This window comes from Mus caroli, unplaced genomic scaffold (assembly GCF_978045245.1).
Source record: "Mus caroli unplaced genomic scaffold, Mus_caroli_1 scaffold_17, whole genome shotgun sequence".
Taxonomy (NCBI): domain Eukaryota; kingdom Metazoa; phylum Chordata; class Mammalia; order Rodentia; family Muridae; genus Mus; species Mus caroli.
Genome location: NW_028227272.1, coordinates 91996254 through 92017670, shown reverse-complemented (window position 1 = coordinate 92017670; position 21417 = coordinate 91996254). Strand labels below are relative to the sequence as shown.

Below are 21417 nucleotides of genomic sequence, written 5' to 3'. Positions count from 1 at the left end.
AGTTTAAGACTTAAGTGACATGAGGGAATGGAGGGTTCCTGTGCATCTAAGATCCAAAGACTTCTCACGCCCCAGCACTAGAATCCCCTATTTCTCTGTGGCGCTCCCCTGTTTCTGTGCCCGAGTCCACTGCAGGTTACAATGAACAAGAGGCTGGGCGAAGGGTGGGCAGCTAGGGTCCGGCTCCATCTCTTCCGCCTTGCCGCGAAGCTGATCACTGTGTCGCCTTGGTTCTCCAGCACGCGGCGCTGCGCCCGCTTTTATCCAGAGACGCGTCGCTTCGTGCGCTGACAGCGCGGCTCAGCCCGTGGGGCTGGAACCGAGTAGCATTCGTTGAATCTGCGGCTTTCATGACGTCTCCCTGCAAGGTCTATCACTTTGCTCCTAAACGAGGATTTATTCCCTCTGCCACTCAAGGCTGTCCCCCAGTTTCCTCGCAGCCGGGCTTCCTCCTCCGTCCCTGCCCACACGCGCACTCCTCTGCCCCGCGGTGGCCCCAGCGCCCAGCCCTCCAGCCAGAGGGAGCCAGTCACCAGACGGCAGCACCTGGCTGGAGAGGTTGGGCGGGCCGAGGGTGGGGATCCGCGGGAACCGGCGAGTCGGAGCTGGAGCAGGAGCCGGACCCAACCGCTAGCAGCAGAATGGAGTCTCCGGAAAGCCTGCCGGGGCTGATGTGAAATTGGACCATCTGCTTCCAGTTGGTCTGTTTCCTCCTCTTCTTGTATTTTCTTCCCTCGCCATCCACCGTGGAGTGAATTATTGAATCTTGCTCCGTTCCGAGAGAGGCGATCAGGATGGAGTGAACCTACCCTGTCCACTACAAGGTAAGCAGTGCGTTTGAGTTACTGAAGACGAGGAGCTGGCATGGATCCCAGACAGATGTTCCGTGTCCTAGGATCCTCGAGCCTTCGGGTCCTGGCTCCCAGGTCCCCAGCCCCACTGTGGCTGCTTGCATTCCCTACTCAGCGGAGACATGATGCTGAAGTCCACCAGAGGCAGGAAAAGCTGCCTTTGGTTACATAACCAAAAGGAAATGTGTCTCATAGGGTTTTCATTAGCAGCTTAAAAACTCGCCTGGGTGGGTGGCGGGAGGAGGGGTCTGCCTGCCCTGGGCGCGAGAGAATGGGTCAGTTACTGTGGACCTTGCTCCAGCACCTCTAGTGAAGATCAAACATACAGATGATCCCGCAGGCAGGGGCGGCTGGCGGGGTAGGCAGGGAGAGTTAGGAAAAGCCCATTGTCTTGGTGGAAAGCGGTAGCCTTGTTCTGTTTGGGCATAAAGAGGAGAGGATGCGAAGGAGGAAAAGTGAGCGGAAGGGCGAAATGAACCTGAGACAGGGGAGGACTTCTCATAGTCTTCATCAGTAAATCCGAGATGTGCCGTGCTGATGGAAGACAAGGACTAAGTAAACTAACTGAAAGCAGGGAACACCAGGGTCACACAAAGTGTTTATGGCATTTAGGGGCTAGATGAGTCTGCTGACTTAGCTTCTCTCCTGGATATGTGTTCATTTGTATCAAGACGTTAAGCTTGGGTTAGTTTTTAACTGAAATGGTATTTTTTTCCCCACGCCTAATAAGCCCTGGGTGGATCCACAGGTATATATACAGGGTTCAATATGGAGAGAATATTAGAGGGGGAACAGATCTACATAGAAAATATCACAGAAACAATCTGAGCTTATTGAAAAGGGAATAACAGAATTTTCCAAACAACCCCTTCTTCACCTCTACTTCCCCCAAAAGGGGAGGACTGAGAGGAGGGAACCCTCCAGTGTCTGGGAGTTGGCAATTCATTATAGCTTCAGGGTGCTCCCAACTGCTCTCTCCAAAGTCTCCAGGTCCTGGAGAGCTCTCAGGTACCGAGTGCTATGCACTTCCGTTCAAGCACTAATGCCCTGGCTAGCTTTCTTTTGCTGAAAAAAAAAAAAATGGAGAAGGACAATGTCCGAGAAAGTGGGCTTGCTACAATCAGGGCTGAGCTAACTAAGCTTCGCCCATTTTGCCTGGAGAAGGAAGGCGCTGAGTCTCCATGGCGACCCAGGTGGGAGGAGACATGTCGCTCCAGCGACAGGAAAAACCGTTGGACAAAACTTTCTTGGCTCCAGGCAAAGATATGCCCACCGTGTGCCCTAAGGGTATCCTAGGGTATTCAGCTGGGTCCAGCTCCCCAAGAGTGATCCACGAGAGGGCACTTAGATCCTGCCAGGCTCTCCAACATGGCAAAGTTTCCGTAGATGCCATTCTGATCAGGTTCTGGTTTCAGCACCAAGGCCAGAGCAAGGTGCAGAGGGTTCATGTCCCTGGTAGGATGGCTGCCCCTAACAAGCTCTAGATCTCCTGGTCTTGGGAAGGCAATCTCTATCTATCAAATTCCCTGTTCGTGCTGAATTCGGGTGTCAGATTATCCATGGAATTATGTGGCACACAGGAGTTAGCAAATCAACCATTTCATGCATGATGGTGCATCAGAGTAACTGCTCAAAATAAACACTGAAACTGCAAAAGATCAAAGCTGACCTGAGAACACAGAAAATATCCCTCCTCAGGGAAAGGAAACACGCACGCACAAGCGCGTGTGTGACACACACACACACACACACACACACACACACACACACACACGTGTGCTCGAGTGAGATCAGATCCCGAGGAAAACAGTTGAATTTGAACCAAGTATCTGACTCACAGAAAACGTTCACAGGCTCCTGCCTCTCTCACACCCTTCTGTAACTTTCTTTTGGACGTAGATTTTGGGAAAGTGCCATGATAGCATCCTGACCAGTAAGAGACCAGCCAACCAACTCCTGCCTAGGGTCCCAAGATCCAAGAGAGTAGAGAAACAGTTTGCCTTTCATCCAGACTTGGCTGGGTCCTCAGCACCATGAGGAGCAAGAGTTAGGGAGGCAGAAGTCGGCAGTGAGCTCCTCTAGTCAGCTTATGAGCAAGGTAACTGGTTTCCACAATTGCAGACACAGTGAGGGGGGAGGAATCTTTCCCAGTAATATAAACAAAGGAGAACCTATGCTGGGGGAGTCTTAGCATTCAAGTTCATCTGGACGTTGATTCAGGTGAGTACCAGGATCCACTCCACCTTACCTTGCTAGACATTGGTTTGCTTTGCTTTTTTTTCCTTCATAGGCCGTGGCTCCCGTCAGTTTTAGCTGATTAAACACAGTGCCAGCTACTGCATGTCAAGTAAAAAGCCTTGAGTGGTGGCATCTGGATGCAGTGGGTGCAGGTTTCAATTAGTATGGAATCAACAAGGTTTAGGGAGTCGAATGTCAGCAGCACCCTCTCCTGAGGACACATCTGTGTGTGAGATCTTAAGTTGGTACTGACTTGCAACGTGGTATAAAACTGGGCTTTCCAACACAGTGTCCATGTTGATGTTTCCTAAAGAGCATGCATGCAGAGTGTTTGGGATGTGGTTAAAGCAATATGTATATAGCTGTTAGATTTTTAACTCGTCTCTAGCTGGTGAAGGTAGAGCTGTGTGTTCTGAACACGGGGAAGGGGGTGAGGGATTATACTGGCTTTTGAATTTCGAATCCTGATGGCTGTTGACAAGTTTGTCCATGTTTTAATTTATACAGCTTGCTATCTGAAATAGAAGTGATGTGTAGAATATTTTGGGACTTAAACAAGCTGTACTCTGGCTTTGATCCATCTGCTGTTACCAACAGAAGGAAAGTGGAGATTAGAGGCATGCAGCAGCAGAGGCTGTTGGATAAAGTGGCCTGTCTGTGGGATTTAAAGTTCAGATTCTCTCACAAACTTTAGAAGAGAAGGCTATCTAGAAGCAAGAATAGGAAACTGCTCTATCTTTAGTTCCAGTGGATTCTATGTGGTAATCAATTGATTTCTCACCTAATAGCCTTTAGTCACAGCGGATTCCATGCTTATAGATTAGGTCCTAATTTTCCAAACTACGACTTGCTTCCTTCCTGGTGGTTTATCACTGAGTAAAGTGCCATTGTGTCTTTCTGGGGTCGACAGCACACTCAAGATCAACGGTTTACCTATTGCACTAAGATGAGTTAAGGAGAGCAACTCCGTAAGATCTGTCCCTGTACGCAGTTCTGATTCTCATTTTTCAAAAATTACACAGACGCCTTAGTTTCGTATCTCCGAGACATCAGCAAGCAGCACATCAGTGCCTATGGCCCAGGTCTTTACTGTGTCTGTAGGACTCATATAGATGGTTTCCTCTGAGCTAAGCAAACATGGTGTCCTTTCCCTCTCTCCCTCTCTCCCTCTCTCCCTCTTACAAACTCTTTCTAATTTACAGAGTGTTTATAAATGGAAAAGCAGCTTTAGAATAAACAGGAGGAAGGCCCATTGGCTATTAAAACATGTGAATAAACCCTAATCGAACCTTAGCATCATCCCCCGATGTTTACAAATAGAAAAGGAGTCTGCCTTCCAGGGTTCAGTGCTGATGGGAACCAGCACAAAGGGAAGCTCGGCCTAAGAGCCTAAGACAGATCAGAACAAAACCTCACCCTCGCTCAAATAAAACAGAAGTAACATGTGGGCTGGAAAGGAGAGCAGGCCAAGGAAGAGGCGAGGAGGAGTAGGGGAAGGAGAGCAGAGAGAGGCAGGTTTTGTTTTCCTCCGAAGGATCATTCTTTCTAAATCACATTTGTGATAGTTTGTATGAGAACTTTACGCCTGGTGGAACTGGATGTTTAAATGTAATTAATTCAGATTTAGAACGTAATGAGATGGTACCTGTGATCTCCTCGGTTTGTAATAATTGTCACGTAAGTGCCAGAAGAGAATTAATTCATCCTAGAGTTTTACCAAACTATGAAATTTGTATTAACAGGAAAGTGGGAATTGGCTGCTACGCTGAGAACGTATCAGAATGCTTCCAAAGCCTTAGGAGCTCCATGCTAGCTGTCATTTCCATTCGAGGCACTTGAAGTATTTGAGAATCTAGCAAAACAGCACACAGCCATTTGGGATAAAATATATTTTGAATAATGGCAAACAGTTGCTTCTAGAAATAACTAAGATCCATTACAGAAGGAGTCATGGAGATCGCACTTAATAGGCTAATGGGATTCAAGGTTTATCCTTACACTGCCTAAAATATGCACCTGATTGATATCATTCAGCAGTATTAATTAATGGCAACATTACATGCCTTTCATATCTTTAAATGTGTCCTAATCTATAGTCTCCATCCAGTCACACCCCAAACCAATTATATGCATCTGCTTATTAATATATAGTTATTTAAACCTCCAGAGAATTACTTTACTCAGTGATCAGTATTTAAATAGCCATTTGAATTGGTACACTGTTAAAAATTCAGGAAGACTACCTACCAACTTTACTAATTGCAGTACGGAAAGTGAATGCTGAGTTTTATCCACATGGTTTGATTTGATTCACCTCTATGCAGATGCATCCAGGTTGGGCAGAGGTCCTTAACCCTTTTCTCTCTGCTACTCAGCTTTGATCCGGGACCACAAACTATAAAATGATGATACGTCTACTGAATAAATTTTAGCTAAGTCTCCTCCCCCACAGGGTCCAATCCTTAGCCACAGAGATATCATTTCTGGTGTCAGATCTTAACAAAAGAACTGGCAGGGGCATATGTGAGTGAAAAGATCCCCATCCAGTGGCTGCTGAGTGGAGCCTGAGAGCAGTTAGGCACCATGCAGGAAACACATCCACAGGTTTAGGTTAAATCTTGGTTCTATTCTCTTTAAACTTACAGGCATCTATTTTTTTCCCTGTGCAACATGAGAACTGGCTTGTTTGTTTGTTTGCTTGTTTGTTTGTTTGTTTGCATTTTTTTTCGTGTCATTCAGCAGGAATTCCTGTATGTGTGCTGCAGCTTGCTTGACAGATGATTTGTTCCTTGGTTAAGAGCCCTGGCTCTGGAGTCTCATAAACGTATTTAGATAGAGGTCTAAGTGTATTAGTCTCTTCTCTCTGGGTTCAGTGGAGTCACAGCAGCTGTAAAACAAAGGCTCACTACTCCCTTGAGCCTCCCTTGCTGGCTAGCAAGGCTCTGCCCCTGTGTCTTCTTCATTCAGAGATCCAAGCTGAAGGACCAGTTTGGTCTGGAACATGATGAGACCCCGTCTAAAATAAGATGTAAAGAGGAAAACAGCATAGCAGGTGGATAACTAGAGACAATGAAATAATCTGTTATACTAGCTGCAGCAACTTTGTGCCTTAGCTTTCCAATCTATTCAATGAAAATAATGAAACCAGTAGCTCCACAGGATGTCAGGAGGACCAGCCTACAGTACACACACAGGGATGTCAGTGGGACCAGCCTACAGTGCACACACAGGGATGTCAGCAGGAGCAGCCTACAGTGCACACACAGGGATATCAGCGGGACCAGCCTACAGTACACACACAGGGATGTCAGTGGGACCAGCCTACAGTGCACACACAGGGATGTCAGAGGGACCAGCCTACAGTGCACACACAGGGATATCAGCGGGACCAGCCTACAGTACACACACAGGGATGTCAGTGGGACCAGCCTACAGTGCACACACAGGGATGTCAGAGGGACCAGCCTACAGTGCATAGCTCTGAGCAACACCCAGCAAGCCAGAAGCATATTATAAGTTGCAGGCACTGCTGGGTCTTTGTCCTCAGTGAGGCTGAGTGTTGTGTTGCAGCCACAGTCCTTAGCCAAAGGCTTTCTACTCTGGTCTGGATACTAACATTTGTCTTGGGCCTTTCAGGACAGCATGCATCCACACAAGTTCTGCTAGAGTGTGTTGCTCTGTTTTATTCATCATGCTATTATTGTTAATTTCTCAATAATGTATAAAGAAAATGTTATTGTTCGTGTGCGTGTAAACAACAAAGCATATACAACATTTGATACTGTGATCTGAGGTACTTACCAGGTATCTCGTATTAGGCCTCCCATAGAGGAAAGGGACCACTATCATTGGATAACTGCTACAACAGAAAATCCCCAAGTGAAGCAATTTAACCAAATAGAAGGTTTTTCTCACTCCTGTACTCGGGCTTTGCTGATGCTACCTGGAGACCCAGACGAATGAACACTATTACTTTAAAGCACGAGTTCCATGTCCTCCCAAGTGTGAATACCAGCTAGCAAACAAGAGTGAGGAAAGGTCCTTGTTTCCACTTGTCTTTTAAAGCCACACCTAACTTCAGGGAGACCTAACAATCAGAGCTCAACCCTGCCCAGGACAAATGTCTACAGACCGCACGTGGGAGATTTCAGCATATATACCATTATAGATGTATGATATAGCTAATATGAGTTAGGAATAAAAAAAGAGGGGTAGATGAGATATCCCAACCATACAAAAGTTGTGTGGGGTGTGGGTTAGAAGTTGGTGGCACCCTTAAGCCATTCTTGGGTGAATGTATTATTTAAAATAAACTCGTTGGGATCTCTTGACTTCTAGAGTGGGTGTAGATGATGCTTAACAAAAGAGGTGCAAATTCATATGATTTGACTTCTGCTTGCTGAATTGCCAGAGTAGAGGCAAAGCAGAGCCCACTTCACAGCCCTTGCTCAGGAGTGGCTTTCTAATCCTGACAATTACACCCACACTGTGTCTGAGCATGCTGGAGAATTAGATGCTGTCTCCCCGCACTGGGTGCTCACTGTTGACTAGCAATTTGCGTTTTGTTTGGTATCACATAGCTGTCTATAGGTTAGACACTTGCTGTGAGCTTGTTTGGTATCACATAGCTGTCTATAGGTTAGACACTTGCTGTGAGCTTGGGTCGAGCCTGCCTAACAATAGTCCATGTTCTCCTGGAAACAAATCATTCACTTTATAAAGGATATTTCAGAGCCTCTGCCTGTCTGCCTCCAGGAGAGCAGGTACCCTTAGGGATTGAGTTCTCCACCTTCCCCATAGAAGCACAGGGTGGGGTTAGTGCTGAGGCAAGGAGTGGAGTCAGTGCTGAGGGAGAACAAGGGAGGGAGAAGTGCCAGGACACATGGAGAAGGCTGAAAGGCAGAGCTGGAAGAATCAAGATGGTGACTGCGATGTTTCCATCTCTCTCACATAGTTTCTCCTCCCCAAACTCTTGTGTCAGAGTGACAGACAAGGGATGGGGAGATGGCTCAGTGTGAGAACCAGCATGTGTGACAGCTTACCTGTACTTACCGTACTCCAAAGGCAGAGAGAGTAGTTCCCTGGAGCTAGCTGGCTAATTAGACTAGACATACTGCTGAGCTCTGGGTTCAATTGAGAGACCCTAGTACAATGAATAAGATAAACAGCAATCAATAAAGATTCAAGATTTCAACCTCTGACTCATACACACATATCTGGACATGTGCACATGCACACATACACACGTATGCACACATACATGTGGACATGCACATACACATACATGTGGACATGCATACACACATACACATGTGCACATGCATACATACTTGAACAATCATACAAACACACATACATATGCATCCACATACATACCCATATATTCACATACTACACATGAAAGGGTAAAAAGCCACAGTCCATCCATACAGGATCCAGTGTGACAAAGTAAATGCCATGGCTACATGCCTTCCATGAAGAACTGAGTTAAAGATCACTTCTCGGCCACTCTAAATATCTTACTGTCCCAAAATAAATAGTATCTCCTTGTAGATGTATGTTTTATCTATTTGCATGTGTGTGTGTATGTGAGTGTGTGTGTGTGAGAGAGAGAGAGAGAGAGAGAGTTGGGTGGCAGTGGAGTTGTGTATGAGGGTGGGATGTGCATTCAGATGACTGCAAGCCCTTGTAGGTTTCTGTTGTGGTGGTTAAACACCAACCAAAGGCACAGCAGAAGCACTTAAGAGGGCCTTCACCTTGCCTCACTCCACCATGAAGGCAGAGACAGACAGGCACAAGGACAAGAGCACAGAGGGGAATGACAGAATAGTAATCATGGCATCAGTCGCTGAAGACAAAGGCTTCCTCAGCAAATTTCTCCTTTAGGTCCTACCTCTTGGCTTCCCACCATGTAGGGGGAACTCTGCAGGACCTGCTCCAATAAGGCAAAGAATTCAGTGTCCATGGTGGCAAAGAAGGGCACACCCTTCAGTTTGCTTTCTTTTTCTTTTTGTTTTTAATTTTTAAATTTATGTGCGTGCACATGTGAATGCAGGTTCCCATGGAGGTCAGAAGAGGGCATCAGATCCCCTGCAGCCTGAGTTACAGGCAGTTGTGAGCTGCCTATTGTAGCTTCTGAAAACTGAACCCAGGGCTTCTGGGCAGGCAGTGCATGCTCTTAGCCTCTGAACCATCTCCCCAGCAGCCTGTGGCTCTTTCTTGAAGTTCTCATGAGTGAATAAGAGTCAAGAGTCACCAAAGAGTCAAAGAAAGTCTCACGTACTTGGTGTCTTAAACCTTTTGTCATCTCTCCCGGAGTGGCCAGGCCTGGAGTGGTGTAGGATCTAGACAGAGAAGACCAGAAGAGGGAGATAAAGAAGGAACTTTTGTTGAATTGTACATAACTGGAAGGAAGACTCCTTCACTGTGAAGTCTGTGCTTGGGGAGGTCCCTACTCTTTTCAGCATTCATGGTGGGTTTGACCAGGAGCCCATGCTTCTCAGGCTTTCCTGAATCATCACAGATGTGTCTCTGTGGGCAGAGAGAAGTACCCACATGAGAGAAGTCACTTCTCTTCAGTAATTATGCCCCAACACACCAGAGAGTCACTAGAGAGCTGGCTTCCCATGCAAAGTCCCCAGCTAACCCCAACACGGCGATCTGAAGCTCCAGTACGGGGCCAGCCATCTGCACACCCCTCTGGGGATCTTGATGCTCACTGAAGTTTGAGCTATTCACTAAGCCTTTCCTACAATCTTCCAGAATGAGGGAGTCTGAGCCAGGCTGCCCCTCACAGCCTCGTTCCACAGTGAAGACTCCAAGCGTTGCTCACTGAGGAGCCAGCAAAGACACACTAAGGATGGAACAGGGACTTGCCTGCCACCGCTGTGGGTGGGGCTCCTCTGAGTTCACTACCTGGAGGAGTGGGAGGTTTCAGCCCAGTAGATCTAACTGCCTGATCCTTCCAGTCTGCAGATTATGATGAAGCAAGACTCCTCTGCCTTTGCTATGTTAACCACGAATCTCCGAGAATTAATCCACCCAGGTTATCTTTACTCTTGGAAAATTACTTTTTAAATTAAAGGCAATATCGACAAGTAAGAAGAGTGTAGCACATTAAGGAAAATGAATAGGGGCCTTATCAGGACAGACACTCCTACAGGGAAGTAAGGAGAGATTATAATCACGAAACATGTATTTTAACTTACAGCGTCTCCTAACATCTTCATAGTTCCAGAACTCATCTTTCAAATAGCAACATAATATATCATCTTAGCTTCAGGGATTAGTGAATCAAATCACTATGAATAAGTCAAAGCAGGGCCTTGTAATAGATCACTTGCCCAGCACATACAAGAGCCTGATTTCATCTTCAGCGGGGTATGTGTGTGTGTGTGTGTGTGTGTGTGTGTGTGGAGAGAGAGAGAGAGAGAGAGAGAGAGAGAGAGAGAGAGAGACAGGGGGGCTATGATATATACAATCAGGGCCATTGTCTACCACTCAGGGAGAAGCCAAAGCCACATAGTCCTATCAGACTCATGTGTGCAGGCCTTTGAGAAGTGACTTCTTTAGTCAGGAGCAACCCAGGCAATACACAGAGGATTTTTATCTGGCAGCCACGAGTGAGGCAGGCTTGAGAAGAGGTATTAGGTTTAGGAAACAGCTCAGAGATAGATGAAAAAGGAGAGATACCTAAGCATGCCCAGAGCAGTAAACTAGCAACAGAAAAATGGTCCAGGTTCCATGCCATCAGCAGTGCTGAAAGCAGATGATCACTCATAAGCTCAGGGAGCCAGCGGATGATGGATCCTGTCCAAGGAAAGCTCCCGCACTGTGCCCCGTGAGCAAGAGGAACCACGCATGGCCAGCGTCCAGGTGCAGAGTGCTGGTTCCAGGGATAAACAACCCTGCTGGGAAGGAGGCTCCAGAGCTGCCGCATCATGGTCTCAGAGCCACAGTCACTGGCTGGCAGCACTGGCGAGCATGTCTTTAGGGACGTGTCCTTCCTCGTGCACTGCGGGGAACATACATAGCCAGTTACAAAGGGAAATTAGTTAATCCTGATGACAGTGGGTTATAGAATGGCAGGACAGGTGTATTTGTTACTCCTTGTTGCTGGGATAAAACCCCATGACCAGAAGCAGCTTATGGGAGAAAGATTTCATTTGCCATTCAGGTTTCACGGGGAGTCTGTAATGGTGAGGGAGGCATGGCAGCAGGGGACCAGACAAGGAAGCTGAGAGAACACATCTTTAGCGAACTGGAAATAATAAAAGGTTATAAACCATCAACGCCCCGATAAATCACTTCCTCCAGCAAGGCTCCGCCTCCCAAGAGTTCTACAACCTCCCCAAAAGCACCAAACTGGGAACCAAGTGTTCATGCACCCGAGACAGATGAAGGTGGACATATCTCATTTAAATGACCCACAGAGGCTGGGTTCAGAGGTCACAACACCGTGCAAAGGGTAAAAATGGGGGAAAGGTATCCCAATTTACTGGTATCTCAGAGAAACCAGCTAGATAAATTAGGGGTTTATGTAGCTGTATCTATTAAGTCTCTTTTGCCTGAGGTGTTAGAGCTTTAACAGAGCTACTAGAGAGTAGTCAGCATCGTGTTCTTTAGAAGACGAAGACAGACTCCATTTCCATGTAGGCAAATTGTTGACACTTCAGCTAAGACTTCTGTGAAGTCAACATTTCTGGGTACTGTAGATGGAAGTCTGGGGCAGGGGCATGTTTGGGATGGAGCGTGAGTCTTGTGACATGGTGTAGCTCACACCAGTGTAAACACTAGTTCCGAAGAGGAATGGGAATAACCTAGTGTATCAAGTGGAACAGTGGATGATGTTTTCTTCTCTGAGGTGTGCAGAAGCTAGAAAAGTCCAGGTCGTCAGTTTCTGGCGGTACTGTGTTGGTACGGTCCTTCGGGGTTGCTTTACTAACTTAGTTGGTAAAATGCTTGTCACAGAAAGATTGAAGACTGAATGATCCCAGTATGTACATAAAAACCAGCTATGACAACGAATGCTTGAATTTCCAGCACTGGGGAGATGAAATGAGCAGATCCCAGGGTCTTATTGGCCAGCCAGCCTAATTGATGAATATCAGATGCCAGTGAGAGACATCTGAGGTTGACCTTTGGCCTCAACATCTGTAAGTGTGAGTGTGTGTGTGTGTGTGTGTGTGTGTGCATGCCCAGGCATCTGTATATAGAGAGATGGAGACACATGAGTTTTCAAAATCCAAGACTCTATGCGGTTGGCTATAATCATACTCCCTTCAAGAGGCCTGAGAAACTGGAGGCTACAGTGTTATGCATCACATAGGAAGAGCTTTGACAGATCCAGAGCTCTGCCGGGTATGTGGTCTAATCTCTTTCAGTATCACATTTTCCAGCTACAAAATAGGGACAGAATAGGAAAACTCGAGTCCACGTTCTTTTTCATGCCCTCCGTTGCTAAGAGGATATGAAACGTTACACATTACAGTTATTTTGTCACCATAAACTATTTTTTGGTGCTATATGTTACTTACAGAGACACTGAGAGAACTTTCGAGAGGAAACTATGAGGCTTCAGGATAGTTGTATGGCCGCAACACATCAGACATCTTGCATGACACATGAAAGACCTCGGATCTAGAGAGCTTCTTTCCTAAGGACTGAATTTGACATCCTGGGTTAGAGTTCAGCTTAATCCTAGGCTAGGAAGATAACCCAAGGAATTTACATGGGTCAGAGAATGCCATCCACCAGGTCGCAGCAATGCTAAGGTCAGCGTAGTGATTTCCAGTGAGACTCATCGTGTGTGTGTGTGTGTGTGTGTGTGTGTGTGTGTGTGTGCATGCCCAGGCATCTGTATATAGACAGATGGAGACACATGCATTTTCAAAATCATTGTGAGTTCTGTGTGAGATGGAAGGAGCACTTCACACTTGCACCTTTATATCCAAAGGGTTCTTTTCAGATCCACCCTAGAATCTTCTAACCCACAGATATGGAGATGGAGTGAATTTATGCGAGGCCTCACTTTTAGAAACTAACCCACTTTCTCTGAGCTTGCACTGAAAGTAGCTTCCCTCTCAGTCTTTACTCTTTCAATGTTTGAGCAGCCCTCTAGAACAAGGACATTTCCCACAAGGTTTATGGTGTCTATGCTCATGCAGCTTGGTCAGCAAAGGCACACTCTTGCCGGTTGCTCTTTTTTTAGGTTTTTGTCATCTTTGCACTGTGCTTCCTTGTGTCACTGTGACAAACACCATGACCAAAGCAACTTAGAGGAAGGTGTGTGTGGCTCACTCTTCCAGTTCATACTCTGCCGGATGGAATTTGGGACAAGAACACAAGCAGGCACTGAGAGGGAAGCCTGGGAAATATATCACACAGCATTACCTCTGACCCAGGAACTCACTCACAGCCAAAGAAGTGCAGTGGCAACCACGGGAGGGTGCTGCTTGCTGGTACTCAGGCTCACACTTAGCTAGGCTAGCTATCTGAGGCAGTTCAAGGCTACTTGCTTAGGGAATGCTGCCACCCACTGTGGGCTGAACCATCTTGCATCAGTTAATAACGAAGACAATGCCCTCAGGTGGGTCTGATCTAGGCAATGCCTCAGTTGAGAATCCCTTCTCAGATGACTCTAATCTGTGTAAAATTGATGGCTGAAGTTAACTAGGATAAGCCAGCTATGTGCAATGAGGAAATGTGGAAATTCAGAAACACAAAATTAAAAAGGGAAGGCATGTATGGAGGATGGGAGTGGGAAGGAAGGGAATTAAGGAAGGGATGCAGAGGGAAAAGGGGAGAGAAGAAGACATGAAAGCTGGAGAGAGAAGTGGGGGGAGGAAACGGCATAAGCAGTCAATGTATCAGTATTTTGTTGTTCTAGCTGAAACTGGATCATTTTATAGGCGTGACCTTCTTTTCCCACCAAACGCATAGTTCTTGGTACAATTCATGATCCCGGTGGTAGCAGAACATGGAGGTCATAAAGGAGGCACAGGCAGGGCTTGAGGACAACAAGCTGAATCAGTCCCAACAGGGTGCGCTGAAACGGAAACCACCACACAGACCCAGTCACTTCAGCTGTCATGGTTCCTTGGCACGACAGACTGTATTCTCTGAACTGTAAGCCAGAGTAATGGCCTGCCTCCTGCAAGGTGTTTTTGTCGGGTATTCTGTCACAGAAGCGAAAAACAGTGTCCCCCCCAGTTTGAGCACAGTGCTCCTGAAGACTCAGGCTCCCAGGCTCATCCCAGTGCCTGGCCCCACTAAGAGTGTGACCAGGAAGACATCCTGACAGCACAGGGTGAGAGGGAGCAGCCACAGCATGGAAGTCTGAGTTCTGGTGGAGCTGGGGGTTTACTTTAGATGTGTAGAAAGTCATGAGGCTCTATGGGTGGAGGGCAACTTGGAGCAGCAATAGGCAATGAAACCTCTCCAGAGGGCTACAGTGGTACACCGCAGGTTAGAGGTGAAAACAAAGACCAACAGTAAAGCAGAGCTAGAGCTGAGGAAGGACAGAAGCAGCTGAGAGGCAGGTGGTAAGGAACTGAGGTCAGGGCTCGGCCACAAGCAGCCTTGATCTGCCTGCTGCCTGTGTCCTTGCTGTATGTGCCTTGACCTCTAAATATATGCACATACCAGGGCCTTGTGACCATAAAATAGTCATCGCAGGTTCTTTGGTGGAGGATGGCAGTTTTCAAAGTCTGAAGGCCCTCTGAGAGCTAGGCTGTTTGCATTGTTTTCGATCTTCAGCGAAATGTCTTCTTGGAATTTCTGGGCATGTCTCTAAGGTGAGCCTTCCCCACCTGCATCTCACCTACAAGAAGCTGGAGTTTGTCTTTTGGAGCTGGGCTTGTCTCAGGCTACTGCTTCCTGGAAGAAACCAGAGGGAGACATTGGATCTACCTAATGTCACCAGGGGGGCAGTAAATCCACTCTCTACTATCTGTGTAACACAGCTTCTGTCACCTTCTGTGCCCAGGGTTCAGACAACTCAACATTTCTAGAGCAGCCCCCTTCCCTGACACTTCTATTACCCAGAGACTGATACTAGACTGTGCTGTGTATCCTGAACACTGGGAGGCTCATCTGTCCACCCAAAGCACCATTCTGACCACACCATTAGAAACTGGAGAGAGAAGCCTTTCTGTGCACACAGATAGACCACCCCAGACAGTGAACCCAGACAGCATCTTAGAGGAGCAAGCCTGGGGATGTCTCCCTGAATTCTTTTACCTGCATGCACTTGACAGGAAGTTCTCCACCCTCTCAGATGCTTCCAAGCCACCGTGCTAGGTTGCACGGTGCCCCTCCCCCCTCCCAAGGAAGCTTTGCTCTTTGTGAGAAATTCATTCCTAAGATCCAGGAGCGATCTGTACAAACTTCTCCATTTGTCATAGCTTTCATCTCCAGGGACAAGTCAGGTTCAGCTGCCCATGACATGCAGACTCCTACAGCCTGGGCACACCCCTCCTCTCAGAGTTCAGACTCTGAACCCTTCACCTCCAATATTGGGTATGGGTGAGTGGGAGGTTACTGGAGTCAGATGGACTCACAAAAGTAGATCCTCATGGTGAGATTCATAACCGTATGAGTTTTTCTATGCATGCACCAAGGCCATGTGAAGATACAGGGAGAAGGTGGCTTCTTTCTTCTTGGACTTCCCAGCCTCTGGGACCATGAAAAACAGACTCCTCTTTGGTCTTCATGGAGAGTCCACAGTTTGTGCAGCTCACACACACAGAGTCACATGCCAAGGATGCATCCTCTACAGCCTTCTTCTGCATCAGGAACACACTTCCCACTCCCGGCTGTCCAAATCTGGGCTGGCTCCAGATCATCACATCTCCCTCATATTCTCCATGCAGAAACTACACCTCTTCCAGAGACTCCATCTCCCACCCAGCCCTCCCTCCAACCCCCCAGCTCCTGAGGGCAGAAACAGCATGTCATCAAAAGTAGATAATAGTGCTAGCTTCAGCTCTCACCTCAGAGAAGGGGCTCAGTACACACCTACTGAACCCCAAAAAGAAACCAGCAATAGTCACCTCACTTCCATCCCCCCATGCCCAGGCCTGTTTGCTGCCATTTTTTTTTGAAATAAGAAGTAGGGTACCAGAAAACCAAAGGGTTGTTCTGCTCCCACTATGGGCTTTTCAAAGAACACCAGACCACTTCAGCTCTGAGCTCAGGATAGTTCTGCTGATTTTAAACACTCCCTTACCCAACCCAGCTCTCTCCTAACGCAACCACAAGCCCCAACACACATATACAGAAAGAGAAAGAGACACAAGCAAAAAATGAACACACCATACATGGAGGAGAAAGGAACAGAAAAATAGACATACATGCATGGACATGCACTCATGCACACACACACACACACACACACACACACACACACACACACACGAGCATACATACATTCACATAACCATACACACTTCATTGTGAGGCAGACACTGAGGTTTTCCCAATATCTGGACATCTGCTTCAAGCTCCACCATGGCTATTTATAACTCTTACACATCAGACCACCCCAGGCCTTCTCATGGGGATGGAAAACGTCATGTAGGGCAATAGGCCTCCCTTTGTATCTGGCACTGACCTCAGGTGAACCCAAGCAGGACATAGCCCGGTTTTAGCTCACACATGGTCGAGTCCACAACAGCCCACATTTGTCACAGCTGACTTGTTGGCAAGGTGCCAACTCAGCCAATGCTTCCAGTACCAGGAAGCCATGAGAAAGAGGGTGGAGCCACACAGATGATTACCAGGAAGCCACTGAGTGCTTGGTGCTTTCTGGGGTTTGACAACACAACACAACTCTGTTCCGAAGACATCCCACTTCCTCTCCAGTTCCGAAGGTCCAGCGGTGGCTGGCACCCTGACTGATGCTCCACAGAGCTGCCTCAAACCTGTCATGCCCAGTAGGTGGGATGCAAGCTGAGGGCATAGCCAGCACCTTGTTCCTACATACTTCCAGCCCTCCGTACTCACTCGGCTCATTTCCTTGGCTGCACATAACCCAGTCAGGTATTTTATTGACTTACATGGCAGACTTTTGTCTTTCTCCGTTGTTCCAAATCATAATAAAGGGATACAGGCAGGCCTAAGAAATGATCGGTGCACAGCCCCTGCCTTCAGGAGGCTCACAGTCCAGTGACAAACGCTGAGGTGCGTGGCCCTGCCAGGTGAAATGAGAACTGTGTACATGGGGAACATCGCAGAAGACCGCTTCTTCATCACCAGAGCTTAGAGCTGACGCTCCTTGCAGCCATGTCTGTCTTCTTTCCCATCCTGCTCCTCTCTCTCCACCACGTGCACACCCCTTCCCTCCCTCTGCAATTCACTGATGGACAGAGTTGATTAGAACCCTGGGTGTGGTGACAGAATCTCAGACAAGCAAACACAACCACCTGAGAGACAACGAGGCTTCCTGGTGTCTACTGCCAGACCTGTCTGTCACCTGAGTCTTCCCCTGGCTTCTTCCCACAACGCTTCACTGGCTTAGGGTCAGCGGTCAAGTGACCTGCCATAGCCATATCTACACATCCACCACTGCCTTTTCAATTCATCTAACATCTTGCTTGGCTCAAAACACTGCTAAATAAATCATTGCAAGCCCTAGCAGTGATTTGCTTGGAATTTCAAATCACAGTCTGAGGGAAAGGGGTTGAAAATGAGCATATTTATAAGCAATGCTTATTAGCCCAGCTCCTCTCTGGAGAAGGTAATTCTTTTATATATAAAAAATGCCATAAACGAAGCAATAATCACGCAGGGATGTGACATTATAACTCCACACCCAGGAATAATTCAATTATCCTCAAAGGCTAGTTATTCTGAAGGTGGCATTTTGACGTGTGTGTATCTTCCCTGGGGCCTCTGGTGCTCAATGCCAAACACTGTTTTTACAGTGCCTGCTGACAGCATGCTGAACAGGTTTCCACAAAACAGCCTCAACCCCAGAGGAAACCCTTCAACCACGGCTCCTCTGCGGTGCACTTTCAGACTCCAGTCCCTATAGCTTTCCTTGAAGACACTCATGGTCCGTGGCTTTGCTTCTGTTGTTTACTTCTCTGGGTCATGTTTTATCTTTTCAACAGGTCCAGCAAATTAAGTGTATGAACTCCTGGCATGCATGCAGGAAAGAAACAGACAAGGCATACCCGCTTTGGTTTTAATAGAACCCTAGCAGTCTATCAGATTCACAGAGGCGAGTATCTGAATCTCACAGTCCCAGGAAGTGCGGGGGCTCCCAGGCAAAGCAGGGAGACTCTGGTCTCACGGGATGCTGACTGCTGAGCAGGCCAGGGGTGAGCCAAACACCGAGGAGTCTTATGAAAGAAAGAGCAAGCTCGGCCTATCCATTTCTATCTTAGTGGCCTGCAGCCTGACCAGTATTTAATGCCCCTCATTCATTCACACTGTGTTGGTGAGCAGAAAAAAAAAACTATCTCAGCTCTTTCCCCTGTTCTTGGGAAGCAAATTGTTCCTTGGGATTTTATATGGAGCGCTGTATTTCTGTATTTGTGTGGGAGCATGGCAAACAGTTAGGTGAGAGTAATAGGCAGGTATATCTTCCTGAATCACTGATGGGCATATTTTGTAGATTTGAGCAGCCATGGGGGAGGAAGATCACTCTGGCTTGGAGTAGACTTATCAGGAGAGATATCTGAAGAAAATAAGGGCCAGTGGATGAAGTCTCCTGCCTCAGAGTTGTGTTATTATAACCAAGTCATTTCTCAAATCAAGCTTTGGTGTCTTTATTTGGTGTTTGTCTGCAGTTCATTTGCAAAGCAACAAACCTGCAAGCATAGTCCATGGACCAGCCAGGTGCCAACGCTGTAATGAAGCCGTGGCATATAACGCTAGGGCTAAGCACTTTGAAACAGGACTAAGGAAGGTGAAAATGTTAGGTTTCTCTGACCCGGGTCTACCCATAGAGATAGACAGTGAGCTAGCCACTCACTGGTGTGCACGTGTGGAAAAGACAAGCCATGTGCACTTGTGTTCTATGGCAGCTAAGTTGGCTGCCCCTAGCTTACCCTGATGCTTCTGCTCCAATATATGGGAACTGGTGGATGGAGTTACCTCAGGCTGTGATGGCTTGAACGTGGAATGTCTCCCATGGGCTCCTGCATTTTAACACTTGGCAGTGCTGTTTGGGAAGGTTGTGCAATCCCTAAAAAGAGGTCCTAGTTGGTAGAAGGAGGTCACCATGAGCAACCCTTGAATGCTTGGCCCAGCTCTACTTCCTGTCCAATTCTCTCTGCTTTTGTATACCAAGATGTGAACAAGCCCATGCTGCAAGCTCACCATCGCAGACCAAGACACTCCAGCCACGTGTCTCCCTTGGCACAAGGTTATGAGCCCCAATAAACATCTCTCCCCACAGTTGCCTCTGTCATGTTTTTGTCATGCCATGAGAAGAGCTGTGGATGGATGCGGACAGTTGCTTTGGTGCTATGTATCTGGGACTGCATGTGTCTAATTGTGTATACTTAACTGTGAATGTGTTTGTTCATTTCTATTAACCTACCCTATCCACCAACTGATCAATCCACTAGCTTACCTATCCATCGATGGACACCTTGTATCTATGCATAAAACTGTCTACCTCTCTATAATGTATACTTTGCTTATAATAGATGTTTAGGTAAAACCAAGATGTCTACACAGTAATACCATAGGGTTATTATAATGTGCCTCTTTGTGCTTTATTTTCCCAGTCTTCTAGAACAAATGGTGTTTCTTATACTCTAATACCAAAGTGGATACTAGTTAACACAGGTACAGTGGTATATATCTGTAATCCCAGTACTAGGAGACCAGAGTAAGAGGATCACAAGATTGAAGCCAGGATGGGCTATTTAATGAGTTCCTAAAGGGACACTGTATCCAAAAATTCATATGATTGTAAGTTTGATAATGTTACTTGCAAAAGGAATGACTAGTTGGCAAGAACACTAAAATCCAGGTCACTGGGGATGGCTCCTCGGGTGGTGATGCCTAAGCTGTGTTAGGGGATTCGGACACAGGATTTCATCTTGAAACCTTGGCTTGCTCCTGTATAAAAATAAAATCCATAGGGTGTATATCTCAAAGCATCTGGGTGAGGTTGTCTTGAGCCCCTTTATGTGACCCATGTACTGGCTCCAGTCAGTACCAGTATGTGGCCAGCACACTTGCCCAGGACTTGCCTGACTCATGTTCTGCCACCTACTTGAGGTTCTTAGCAATGCTTCAACAACTGCCTCTGTGTTTTTATTTTGCACTGAGCCCTAGACATTACACAGCCGAATCTGAGCCTGGCAAATGTTAGCTGAGTCCTATAGACTCTTCATTATTTCAAAGCTCAATACACAGTCGAACTTACTAATTACCCTGTAACAGATGAGTCGCCAAAAACACTACAGGAACTCTGGATGATTTAAGCAATCGAAAAATAATAATAAACTCCAGGCCGAGAGGCCCCTGCAAGCACTACAGGGTTGGGGGCTGAGAGATGTTCAGGTAGCCGTGGACAGTGTGCACCTGCCTGATGCTGGTCAACAGGAAGTGACCTGTTTTCTGGTGATGGTTTGTACCGAGCAGGGCGTCAGCAGGATCTGGATTAGACAAGGGCAGCTGGGCAGGGAGGCCAGTCGCAAAGCCCTGACTAGGATGAGCTGAACACAGAAGAAACGGGGGAGGGAGGAGGGAGGGAGGAGGGAGGGAGGGGGAGGGAGGAGGGAGGGGGAAGGAGGGGGAGGGAGGGGGAGGGGGGTGGGAGGGAGGAGGAGGGAGGGAAGAGAGAAATGATGGGCACATTTACTGGGAAGATTGCTGTCCACAGGAGCAGAGATACTGACTGGAGCATTGGGACTAAGATTTTATTTTAGGATAAGCAGACGAATGAGCAACATGGCTGTCATAGGAAGACAGAAGGGGGTCTGAGGTACAAGGTGGATGTCAGGGGAGAGCTCCTCCCAATGTGTCAGCTTTCTCACAGAAAGAAGCTGATGTTTGGCCAAAAGACAGGACAGGCAAAGACGCTGGAGTTCGAGGAGAGGGGTCAGACAGTGAGAAGGGAGAGTTGGTGGCTTGTCTGTCTCCTACCTGCGAACTCTTTCTTTTATTTGTTTATTTTTAACATCATTCTGTGTGTGTGTGTGTGTGTTTTACCATGCCATGGCACAGTTATGGAGATCAGAGGACAACCACAGGTATCAGCCCTCCCCTTCCACTTCACTTCAGACATGGTCTCTTGCTGCCCTCCACTATGTCCACAAGGGTCACTGGCCCTCAGGAATTCTCCTGACTTTGTCTCCCATCTCAC

At 47.2% G+C, this 21417-nt stretch overlaps 1 protein-coding gene across 3 annotated transcripts in view; it reads left to right on the top strand.

The window, feature by feature from the left end:
• Positions 1-310: 310 nt before the first annotated feature.
• Positions 311-21417, top strand: part of Kcnj6 (potassium inwardly rectifying channel subfamily J member 6) — a 250871-nt gene continuing 229764 nt past the window's right edge. For all 3 annotated transcript variants that reach the window (XM_029470725.2, XM_021185320.3, XM_021185319.2), the window contains exon 1: positions 311-824. The gene's annotated coding sequence lies outside the window, so the exon portion shown is untranslated. The remainder of the gene's footprint in view (positions 825-21417) is intronic.